Raw genomic sequence first — 13,021 nt, 5'->3', positions numbered from 1 at the left:
TAAGAAAATAATACAAATAAACTAGTATATCAACTAACAAACTAAATAATTTAGTTCAATAATCTAAAAATAAGAACATAAAAGATTAGAATTGCACATTGTACAAAATACCATGGTGATTATGCGAGGCGACTATAGGAGACTCTTCGGCCCCACTTTCCCAAACTGATTGGGAATCCATTATAGTAGCAGCAGTGATAACAGAATTGGAGAGGTTTAGACAACTTATGAGTAAGAAAGATTCACCTAGCTCTAGTCTTCCAGATGGACAGCAGAATGCAGGAGCCAACTACACCACTTCCTTTGCACATACAGGTAGTTCATATGCAACTGCAAATCTTGCATCCACTTTAGGTAAGGAGGGATCTCCCTAGATTATAGACTCAGGAGCATCTGAGCACATGACTAATGCCCCTACCCTTCTCAATTCCTATCGGTTGTGCTCTGGTAGAGACAAAGTCTCTACAACAGATGGTTCACATATGCCCATTGCTGGGAAGGGGACAGTTAGAGTGACCAATGATATAACTTTGTCTTTTGTTTTACATGTCCCTAGACTTCATACCAACCTATTGTCTGTTAGTTCTATTTGAATTGTTTTGTGACCTTTCTTCCCGGTAATTGTGTTTTGTAGGATCTGGAGTCAAAGAAGATGATTGGGAGTGGTCGTGAGGTGAATGGAGTCTACCTTGGATGAGATTCCGAGACATCAGGGCCATCATGTTAGCAGCAACAGTAGTAGTGGGTCAGAGTCAGTGAACCAGATTATGCTTTGGCACAATCGCTTAGGACATCTTTCTTTTAGTTCTTTGAAATGTCTTTTCCCAAAGTTGTTTGAATCTATTCAGTTATCTACTTTGGAGTGTGAGAGTTGTCAATTAGGAAAGCATTGTAGATAGTGTTTTAAACCAAATAATAAAAGTACTTTTGCTTTTAATATTATTCACACTGATGTATGGAGGCCATATCATATCCCTTCTATGGGAGGATTCCGTTACTTTCTCTTATTTGTGGATGATTATACACGATATTCTTGGATATATTTGATGAGATCACGTGATGAGGTTCCTAACTTGGTATGACAGTTCCACCAAATGGTTCTCACACAATTTGGAGTGAGAACTAAGGCTTTTAGATCAGATAATGCCAAAGAGTACTTTGAGAAGGATCTGACCACGTATCTCTTAGAACATGGTGTAGTTCATTACCTGAGCCACTACGGGCAGCCTCACAGAAATATCAACACTGGAAGATGATGGTTGACTCCACACATCCTCAACCCACACCACTCTCTGTCAATCCTTTTGAAACTCCAAATTCGGTAGATACAGTTCCAAGTATTCCTCTTGAGCCTAAGCCTGTTATGTTTTCTGATGATAATGTTCCTATCCCTAACACCATTGTTGCAGCTGATCCCACTGACCTTGATCTTCCCATTGTACTTTGTAAGGGGAAGAGAGAGTATGCAACCCACTGCATTTCACACCATCTTTCCTACAGTGCCTTATCACCCTCCTACCATGCTTTTCTTTCTTCCCTGGATTCTATGTCTATACCCAGAAATGTTACTAAGGTTCTCTCCAAACTTGAGTGGAAAACAACCATGCAAGATGAGATGGATGCTTTGGTCAAAAACCAAACTTGGGAAATAGTTGATCTCCCCCCAAAACAATGAAACAGTCGGATGTAGATGGGTATTCACAATGAAGTATAAGGCCAATGGCAAAATAGAGAGACAAGGCAAGGTTGGTAGCAAAAGGGTATACTCAGACCTATGGTGTTGATTATCTGGAAACCTTTGCACCAATAGCTAAGATAAGTTCAATTTGTATCCTTTTATCTCTAGTAGCCACCTATTCATGGCCCTTGTTCCAGTTTGATGTCAAAAATGCCTTCCTCAATGGTGATTTATAGGAGGAGGTATATTATGGACATTCCAACAAGCTTTTATGAAAATGTTGGTAAAGGAAATGTGTGCAGACTCAGAAAACCTCAATATGGACTGAAACAGTCACCTAAGGCTTGGTTTGACAGGTTCAAAGGGGCACTCATCCGTTTTGGACACACACAGACACAATCTAATCACACCCTCTTTGTGAAGAGGAGAGATGCTCTGGTGTCAATTCTGATTGTGTATGTGGATGATATAGTGGTGACAAGAAATGATCTAAAGGAAATTAATGATCTCAAAAAATCATTGTAGCAAGAATTTGAGATCAAGATTTTGGTGAGTTTAGATACTTCTTGGGGATTGAAGTTGCAAGATCCAAGCATGGGATCTTCATTTCACAAAGAAAGTATGTACTTGACCTATTGCGGGAGACTGGGAACCTGGGGACCAAACCAGCAGACACTCCTATTGATCCAAATCACAGAATTAATGGTGTGGATGGTGAGTTGGTAAAGGATGTGGGGAGATATCAAAGAATGGTGGTCGACTGTTGTATTTGTGTATGATACGACCAGATATTTCTTACACTGTTAGTGTTGTGAGTCGGTACATGCATGCACCTCGGGTTCAGCACTGGGAAGCTATTGAGAGAATAATTGCATATCTAAAAAAGCACCTTGGCAGAGGCATTCTTTTCTCAAATAATGAGAATTTGAAGCTAGAATCCTATACAGATGCAGACTGGACAGGATGCTTTGATGACAGGAGGTCTACATCAGGAGTAGGTGGAAACTTGATCTCCTAGAAGAGTAAGAAGCAAGCAGTTGTGGCAAGGTCAAGTGAAAGGCTGAGTATAGATCCATGGCTCATGATGTCTCAGAACTTCTTTGGGATAGATCTCTTTTGAGTGAGATTGGGGTGAAAGCAGAGAAACCTATGATGTTATACTGTGATAGGACAAAACACATTGAAGTTGATAGACACTTTATACGAGAAAGGGTAACAACCGGAGAAGTTTGTTTGCCTTATGTCTCTTCAGAATTGCAGCTGGATGATGTTCTCACTAAAGGGGTGGCAAAGAACAAGCTTGAACATGATCTACGCAAGTTGGGAATGTGTGACATTTACTCCCAACTTGAGGGGGAGTGTTGAAGATTAATTAGTTTTATGATGTTTTTCTGAGTAGATGTTTTATGTTAGTTGTTAGATAGGAGGTGGGGACCACAGTAGTTATGTGGGTCCAAATTTTATTATGTTTTTGAGTGTTATATATGTTGTTTTATGTTTTGCCGCCCTATAAGGGCATAGTTGTCTTTGTACTATTCTTATTTTTAGTATAAATAATAAGTGAAGGGGGCGGCCAGATTATTGCTCTCTCTTCTTCTCTTATTCTCTTCTTCTCTTATTCTCTTCTTCTCCTTCTCTCTTCAATAAACAACTTTTCTTTCATATTTTTTAATTCAGTAGATTTCTACTCTGGAGAAGCAAAAAGCAGAATGTGGTAGCTAGATCTAGTGTTGAAGCTGAATACCAGGCAATGTCTCATGGAGTGGCTGAAAAATTTGTTGAGTTGAGTTTTCCAGTTGAAGGACCTATGACACTATTCTGTGATAATAAAGCAACCATAAGCATTGTTGCTAATCCAGTGTTGCATGATAGAACTAAACACATCGAAGTTGACAAACACTTCAGAAAAGGTCGTCACAAAAGAAGTGTGTACTCCTTATGTTAGCTCTGAAGATCAACTTGCAGACATCTTTACAAAAGGGTTACACCACTCACGGCATCATGATGTATGTGACAAAGTTGGGGATGATTGACATCTATGTCCCAACTTGAGGGGGAGTGTTAAAAGACTGTTATTTATCTAAGTATAGTACCACAGGGGTACTCTTGTGATTTCCTCCTTTTATTTTTTATGTTTCGTCACCCTAGTATATATATCAAAAGCTGGCGCCGCCAGCAGCACTTTTGGCTCTAAGTTCTCTCTTATCTCTTCTTCTCTCTCACTCTTCTCTCTTCTTCCATTCTTCTCTCCTGCACAACAGCCCGCAAGAGATATCCGGATGATGGACACTTCTTCTTTCCAGATTAGATCTAGAAAGACACTTATCTAGAGCCATTGCCCAAACCAGAAAATTAGATTTTGAGGGAGTGATCAGATTCCAGATTTGACTGAAAGAGAAGCATGTAGAACCTGAACTGCTAAGCTTGAGGGCCAGAGATTTGACTGGGAAGCAGACATCACCATTCTACTTCCAGTTCCACTCTTCCTCCAGGTTAATATTTATCCCCTGTCCCTGTAAGAGCTCCAGCAACTCCGCAATCTCATCCAACTCCCACTCAAACAGGTTCCTTCTAAATTGAGGGGTCCAGGTCAGCCCATTTTCAGAGACAATGTAAGAATCAGCCACCGAAGCGTCATGACTAGCAGCACAATGGAACAAGAGGAGGAATGCCTCAGCCAAGGGACCCTCCAAGCACCAAGGGACGTTCCAAAACTTGATTTTGTCACCTTTACACCACTTTGAAACTTACTCCATCCAAAACAGTAGGCAGATTTTTTTTTTTTTTTGATGAGTAACAGTAGGCAGATTTTTCATTATGCATTTCCACAAGGAGCATCCCCAACTTGAAGGGGGACAACAAGACCTCAATTAGCCCACTCCACCCCAAACTTTGCAATCAAAAGATTTCTCCACCAAGCTGTTCTTTCTGAGGCAAATCTCCAGATCCATTTGCTGAGAAGGGAAGACTTGAACAATTTCAACTTCCTAATACCCAGTCCACCTTAATGGGAAGGCATACTTGGTCCCAATTGACTAGATGAATTTTCTTCTCTTCATCCCAACCTTTCCACAGAAAATTTCTCTGCAATTGTTCCAGCGTTTTTGCTGTTTTAGATGGGATAGAAAAGAGGGACATAAAATATGTCGGAAGATTGGAGAGTGTGCTTTTAATTAGTGTCACTCTACCCCCAGCTGAAAGATATTTAGCTTTCCAAGAAGACATCTTTTTCTCCATCCTTTCAATGACTGGAACACAAATAGAAGAGGAGCAACATTTTGCCCTGAGAGGTAAGCCCAAGTATTTAACAGGGAGGAAGTCAATCTGGCAAGCCAACATCCTAGCACACTCCACCAAATTAAACACTTGGCCCACCGGAATAATCATACTTCTACTCAAATCTACTTTTAGCCCAGATACCACTTCAAACCAACTCAGAATCCCCAAAAGGAACTCCAACTGATCAGTGGAGTCATCCACAAAACAAAAAGTACATCAGAAAATTGAAGGATGTTCACCTTTTCCTTCCCAGGAGCAATTGCAAAGCCTTCTCAAAAAACAGAAAGAGCAGCCCTCTTACTAAATAGAGAGAATTTCCATGATACAGATGAATAAAAGGGGAGAGCGAGGGTCTCCCTGTCTTAAACCCCTAGAACTTTCAAAGAAACCTGTGGACTACCCATTTATCAGGCACAAAACCCAAACACCTCCAATTTACATGATCATAAGCTTTCTGTATGTTCAGCTCACACACCAAACCAGGAATTCCTCTCTCTTCATAGAGTCAATAAGCTCATTAGCTATAAGAACAGAATCAAACATTTGCCTCCCCGGAACAAAGGAAAACAGATTATCAGAGACCACGTTGCCTACCACCCTCTTCAACCTTTCAGCCAGCACTTTTGCCAAGATCTTATAGAAGCTGTTCAGGAGACTTATAGGCCTGGAATCTTTGATATTAACAGCCCCTTCAATTTTTGGGATAAGGGTGATAAAGATGGCATTCAAACTTCTTTGCAAGGACGCACTAGAATGGAAAGACTGAAAAACATTTACTAAGTCATGCTTTATAAAATCCCAGCACTTCAAATAGAAGAGATTGGTTAAATCATCTGGCCTAGGGACTTGTCCCCTTCCATCTTACAAATTGCAGCCTTGATCTCCTCCTCCGGAAAGGTATCTCAAGGAGCAATTTCTGATCCTCATTTAACTTCTTGAAAGGTAAATCCACTGGAAGAGGTCTAAAGGCCCAATTTTCCCTATAAAGATTCTTATAAAAGGAGGTGGCAATCAGCTTGATTTCAGCAGCCGAATCCCCAACCTTACCTTCCCATTCCAACCAGCTAATTGAAGCTCTACTCCTAGCATTTGCCATCTTGTGGAAAAAATGTGTACTCTGTCCCCTTCTTTCAGCCAAGTGGTTTTAGCTCTCTGCCTCCATTTAATCTCCTCCTTGACTGTCAACTTATCATACAAAAGTTTTGCCTGAGAGATGAGATCTTTCCAGCTTTAGATCATCCGATAAAGGGCCTAATTCTTCCACTCTATCAATGTCTTCAATTACACTTAGAAAGGCTCTTTTCTCTGTTTCCGAAGTCAAGCTATGTTCTAGCTTCCAGAATTTTTCTTTTTCTTTGATTGCTCCCAACTTCTTCGCCAGGATAAAAGAGCTGGTTCCCTCCACATGGAAATCAAACCACACTGCCTTCAATATAAGATCTTGAAAATTTTATAAGATCGTTTCTCCCAGACTTTTTTATTTTGATAGATAACTGAAAATTTTATTAATAAAACACAGCAAATATACAGAACTATGAACAATCCAAGGACAGGCTAGAAGAACTACCTATCCCCCCCCAAAAAAAAATGATCCCTGTTTACCCCTTGTTTAGCCAGAAAGTCAGCCGTACTATTGCTGACCTTGACACCCACTGAGTGCTAACTCCCAGATTCATAGTCAATCATTTAATTTCCTTAAGCTCCCATCTGTAAGTCCACAAGGCCTTCTCTTCATGAGTTTACCAACTCATTATAACCTTTGAGCCCTCAATAAGCAGATTAGTGAAGTTCAATTGCTTTGCCTGCCTGATACCTTGAGCCCAGCTAGCAGCTCAGCTCTGATAGTCTCCAAACCCTATTCGGCCTGAGAACACTACCTTTACTCCTCCATGTTCATCCCTGAAAACAGCTCCCTTTCTCCCAGACTATCATTAGTAATCAAGCTTTGAATCTAATATTATCCGTTAGAAAGGACCCTAGATATTGTGTTATTAAGAAGATAAGAACTTCCGTCCTTAAAGAGAGGGTTTTGGCACTGATTTTGTAGAGACTACCCACAACTGATGGGCCAGAAGTCCTTATGGTGGGCTGCATCCTGCCTCTTTGAAATTAATGCAATAAAAGCAGCATTAACACCTAGATTATTAATACGTCTCTCATGGAATGTTGTAAAGACTTTCATCCAATATTCTTTTACAATATCCCATAATCCTAATAAAATGACATAGAGGAGCCATCTGGACTTGGAGCTTCAAACCTCATCATTGAAAAAAACTGCTTTTATTTCCTGTTTTTTGGTCAGTAAAAACTGCTTTATTTCTTCCACTCAGTAAAGCTCCTCCACTTGTTATATTGATTTTTTTTTATGAATGAATGGTATTTTATTAAATAGAGATAGAAATAGTACAAACATGAAACTCCCTAAGAGGAGGCACGAGGTGTTACCCCTTAAGGGTGGTTCCAAACCCAACTCTTTTCAGATTATAGTTACAAAGTAGCCAAAAACAAAGAATCCCTTGAAGCCCCTTGTTTAGCTAACTGACATGGTTCTCGTAAGCCATTTGACCTTTTTGATAATGTCCCTATATCCCCAAACAACAATTTCTGGGCCTGACATCCATCTCTCTATCACCTTAGAGTCTCCTTCAACTATCAAATTAGTCACTCCAAGTTGGTTGGAAATCTGTAGTCCTTGTACCACAGCTAGTATCTCGGCCCTTGTAGAGTCTCCATAACCCACTGGGCCTGAGAATAAGGACAGAATGTTGTCATCCTTATTCCTCATGATCCCTCCTATAACCAAAGGTCCTAGATTGCCTTGACTAATCCAATCAAAGTTCAACTTTACAACCCCTTCCGGAGGGGGTAGCCAACTTGCTTGTGATTTTTTTTTCTTGGATGAGGTGGAGGCCACTGCTGCCCAACTCCTTCGAAGGTCATCACTAAAGTAATCCGCAAAGAGATCAATAGTTTTTAGCCAAAGGATTTCCCTTGTCAATATACAATCCTTTATTTCATCAATGCTTCTCTCCTTCTCCTAGAAAATTCTAACATTTCTTTCCTCCCAAATGGTCCATAAGAAGGCTGCCCTGATACATTTCCACATTGCTTTCCCTCTCTTTGTTGGCCAACCAATAAAAGAAGGATTAAAAAGCAGATTTACTTCAAGAGGCAGGTTCCACCTGTACCAAATAGCATAAAAACCCAATTCCAAATATTTACAGTAAAGGAGCAAGAAATCAGGTGAAAACAGTCCTCATTCTGCACTTTATATAAAATACACCAGTTAGGGGACAAGCATGAATAGTCTCTTTTTTTGTACATTGTCCACAATATCAATTTTACCATAATACACTTCCCAACAAAAACTAGCAATTTTAGGTGGAATTGGCCTGGACCAGACTTCTTTAACTGGGTACAACAAAGGGGAAGGAGTAGAGCATAGGGACTTAAAGAAGGAAAAACAAGAGAAGGAGCCACTCGAGCTCAAAGACCAAATTCTTCTATCTGATTTAGGAGGGTCTAGGCAAACAGAAACAAGTAAAAGTAAGAGCTTGAAGGCAGAAATTGATTCCTCATCCCTCAACCCTCTACGAAACCCAAAATCCCAATTAAGAGACAACGGTAGAATGGAGGAGAAAGAAACCTTGAAATAGGCTCCTTTTTATAGAAGGAAATAGAAAAAAGGAAGGGGTAAAGGTCTTTTAAGGGTTGGTTGCCCAATGCCCACCCGAACATCTTCCCAAAAAAAGCACAAAATTACCATTGCAAACATCATACCCCTTACAAACTTGAGAAATTTTGGGAGGATGCCAAAAATAGCCTTCCAAGGTGTAGTCAGTGAAGCCCGTCGAGATACCCCAGCTGAAAAAAACAACTGAAACCGAACCAAAAAATGGCTAACCAAACCGGTCGGTTCGGTTTTGGTTTGATATTTTGAAAAAACCGCTAATTTCGGTTTGGTTTAGGTTAACCTATTTAAAAAACCGATGATTAACCGAACCGACCGGTATATGTTAATAAATAATAATATATTATATATATAATATATAATATTTTTAAAAATTAAAAAATCAAAATCCCTAAGACCCTAGCGCGCCTTTCCCCTTTCTTTCCCAGTTTCCCTCTCGGCTCTCTCTCTCAACTCTCGGACTCTCACTCTCACTCTCTCAAACTCATAACTTCGGAAGTCTGAACTCAGAATCTTCTTCTTCCCCAATGCCACCAACCGAATCACCGAGCCTCCGACGGGTGTGTTCCAGACTTCCAGTGAGTGTTTTGTACTTCCCTATTCTGTGAATTTGTGTTCTCCTTTCTCTCTTAGAATCTAATACCCTTCTTCTTCACAGATTATGTTGTTTTCCCCATTTTTTTTAATTCCGAGGGCATAAAAAAAACCGAAAAACCGAACCGCAATTAACCAGTTGCATCGGTTCGGTTAATTGCAAAAACCGAACATATCGGTTCGGTCCAGAAATGCACCCCACGGTTCAGTTAACCAAACTATGAGCACCCCTAGCCATAAATACTAGCCACCACCTTGTGCACAATCTCTCTTTTTCCAGAGGCCACCTCCATAATCACTTGCCCAAAAGAGCTTCATTCTTATTAACTAGGTTCCCTAACCCTAAGCCCCCTTGTTCGTTGCTTTGACTCACCACCTTCCAAGTTCCAACTAATCAAATGATACTTTTTTCCACACCTAGCTACCACAAGAAATCCCTCATCAACTTTTCTATCTTCTCGACTTCCCTAACAGGTATCTTAAAAACAGACAAAAAGTAGATGGGTAAGTTTGTGAGTGGCCCTAATCAAAGTTATTCTACCCCCCCCCAAAGAGATATAGTTCTTTTATCCAAGTCACCAGCCTTTTTCCAAACTTTTCTACCACTAGGTTCCAAAACCTACTTTCCTTTGGATTTGCACCTAGGGGAAGTCCTAGATAGGTCAAGGGCCAAGCAAAAATAGAGCATTCTAAGCAAGCAACAGTCATAGTTGTCAAGGCGATGCCTAGGTGACAAGGCGCCCTTGGAGGCTCACCTCGCCCAGTCGCTAAGCAGTTTTGTATACTGTCTTATAAAATACTTTTATATTGTTACTTTTTTGAGATTATAATTATAAAATAGACATTATTAAACAAAAATATTCATTTTTTGTGTTTATAAACTAATTTCTTTTTATTATTGTCTTATTTGTTAGGGTTTAATCAACACAAAGAATTGCTAACTACTGTATTGAACCCTCAAAGACTTCAGAATCTGAACCAATAAGTAAAGGAAAAACTTATAAAGTTTTGTCTAATCAACACATTTCTTCTTCTTCTTCTTTTCCTATAACAAAAATAGGGGTTCAGTCCCCATATTTTTTGAATTTTCTTTTCTTTCTTCTTTTTCTTCTCAATATGTTGATTTTCTAAACTTAAACATGAAGTCTATAATTTTCTTATGAAAATTATGGATAGTTATTAAGGAAAGATGGTTATAGAAACATCACCAACCAATGTGAAGAGGAAAGGGGACAACGGATCACCTTGTCTCAAGCCCCTACATGCTAGGAAAAAAACCTTTACTACCTCATTTACTAGAATTAAGTAATGGCAAAATGTCAGACAGCCACCTATCCACTTGCACCATATATCCCCAAAACCACACTTACTGAGCACCTCTGGAAGAAAACTCCAACCCACTAAATCATAGGCCTTTTCAAGATCCAATTTCCAAACAAAACCTTGCCTACCTAATCTTCTCATCTCTTCTACACTTTCATTTGTTATTAGAATTTGGTCAACTATGTCTGCCATGAACAAAAGCACCTTGAGCTTGACTTATGAGGGGGGCAAGAGCCTTTTTGATCTTCAAAGATAAGACCTTTGCCAGTATTTAATAGATGCTTGTTAACAAAATGATAAACCTTTTCTAGTATTTGCCAGTCTTTTTAATTATGCTCCGACAGTCTTGAAAGAAACCCATAGTAAAGCCATCTGGCCCTGGTGCCTTAGATCTATCCATTGAGAAAGGTGCTTGTCGGATTTCCTCCTCCTTAAAACTCCTTTCCAACCACAATTTAATCTCTTCAGAAAGTGTAGGCCAATCCAAACCAGCCAACTCCACTCAACTAGCTAGAGGTTTCCTTAAGATAGATTTGAAGTGGGCTACAAAACAATTGGCTACTTCCTCTTGAGAGTCCAAGTCCACACCATCCACTTCAAGTTTCACCAAGTTTTTCCTTCTTCCATTGGCCATCTCATGAAAAAATTTGGTATTCCTGTCACCTTCCTTGATCCATTTATGCCTAGATTTCTACCTCCAAGAGATCTCTTCTCGCAAAAGAACCTCCTCTAATTCCTTTTTTCAACCTCCACCTTAATTCTCTTTTTCAACCTCCACCTCTAATTCCTTCTCATCCAGGTCCACTATCTGGGTCATCAGATTGAATTTATGTTCCTCTATCCTCCCAAAATGCTCCCTATTCCATTCTCTTAAGTTCACCCTCAAGCTTTTCAACTTATGAAATCTCACCTCTTTCCACTTCACCCCCCTCATATCTTGACTCCACCATTCCTCAATCTTTTTTACAAAATATGGGTGTGTCAGCTGCATATTTTCAAATCTAAAGGGTTTGGGTCCACTCCTGAAAGGTTCTTATCCTAGCTCAATGAGACAATGGTCAGAGGTAACTCTAGATAGAGCTTTGGGTAACAAGTGTTTCCAATGATTTTCCCAACTTTCGTTAAAAAGGAATCTATCAAGCTTTGAGTAAGTTGGGCTTTCTTGGAAGTTGGACCAAGTAAAAAGGCCAGGAACAAGAGGAAGCTCCTTAGTCTCACTACAATTAATAAAATCATTAAATTTTCTCATACTAATTGTAATGAGTTGTTGGGAACATTTCATATTTCTTCTAAAAATGTGATTCAACCAATCAGGTTGATCAACATATATAAAACAATCCTACAATGTAAACAGCATATGGGAACATTTTCTTGCTTTACTTGCTGCTAGGTGAAACCAGATACAGTAGAATCTTTTCATTCAAATTACAATCCAGAAATGCATTAATTGGCTCGATAAAAATCAATCCCTATACTAGGTGAAAACCAAGGAGGTATTCTATCAATTCAAAGTAGATGGTATCCAAAGAAATTGGCTAGTAGTGGCATCATCAACATCCACTCAAAAAGATAGAGATATTAGCAGATGAACAAGGTGTTGAAGGACAATATAGAAACCACAGGGGTAACCTATTCAGGCCCAAAAGGTGTGGGGAAATCTATAAGACCAGAGCTTCATGTCTACAGGGTCTCAGACTGGGTAGAACATCAAAATACATAAACAGGGATTCTAAAATGTTTTCTGGTTAAGTGGTATTTTTGTATTACTAAAACAGGGAAAAACCCTTGTTTTACAAAAAGAGTATAAAGATATATACTCAAGGCACCAAATCCAAGAATTTACAAAAAAACAAAATCACACTGTCCAAACAAAATGCCCACCCAATTAGAAGATGGGAGTACAAGATTCCCTGAAAGTGTTAAGAGGCCCAAACCCAGAAGCACAGGTAGCATTCAGCCAGCTGGATTACAGCCTCCATAGGAGAGGGCTTTGGACTCGAATGTACACAAGTTGCACTCCTTCTAGACAGCCCAGCATATAGCAAGAACCACAAGGTTCCAGAGGATGTGGCCTTTCCAACTTTAACACACAGATATCCTTGCAGAAAGCAGTTCATCCAAACTATCGTGCAGCATCCAATGTCTTCTAAACAAATGAAGGAAGTTGTGCCACAACCTGGTGGCCAATAGCACTGAATAAAGATATGGCTTGAAGACTCACCAGGCATGCCCACAGCCCAAAGCTGTTAGCAACCAATACCCCTCTAAGGGATTAGTTTTCTCTCAGAAGGATCTTGTTCCAGGCTGCAGCCCGAATGAAAATTGGCATTCAGTGGCATCACGGTGTTAGAAATCCAGGCCCAACCAACCAATGCCATTGCCAACCCATCCTCCAACTAGCTGTAGCAGGACCCAATTAAGAAGAAACCAGATCTTATACCAATTCATGTTCTGTG

At 39.8% G+C, this 13,021-nt stretch overlaps 1 protein-coding gene across 5 annotated transcripts in view; it reads right to left on the bottom strand.

Annotated features, from left to right (window-relative positions):
* Positions 1-13,021, bottom strand: part of LOC104586961 (Integrase-type DNA-binding superfamily protein) — a 55,802-nt gene that overhangs the window by 25,537 nt on the left and 17,244 nt on the right. The window lies entirely within an intron of this gene.

This window comes from Nelumbo nucifera, chromosome 1, assembly GCF_055504915.1.
Source record: "Nelumbo nucifera cultivar China Antique chromosome 1, China Antique-T2T, whole genome shotgun sequence".
Lineage (NCBI taxonomy): Eukaryota > Viridiplantae > Streptophyta > Magnoliopsida > Proteales > Nelumbonaceae > Nelumbo > Nelumbo nucifera.
The sequence above is the reverse complement of the archived record's forward strand: the minus strand, read 5'-3'. Positions and strand labels throughout refer to the sequence as shown.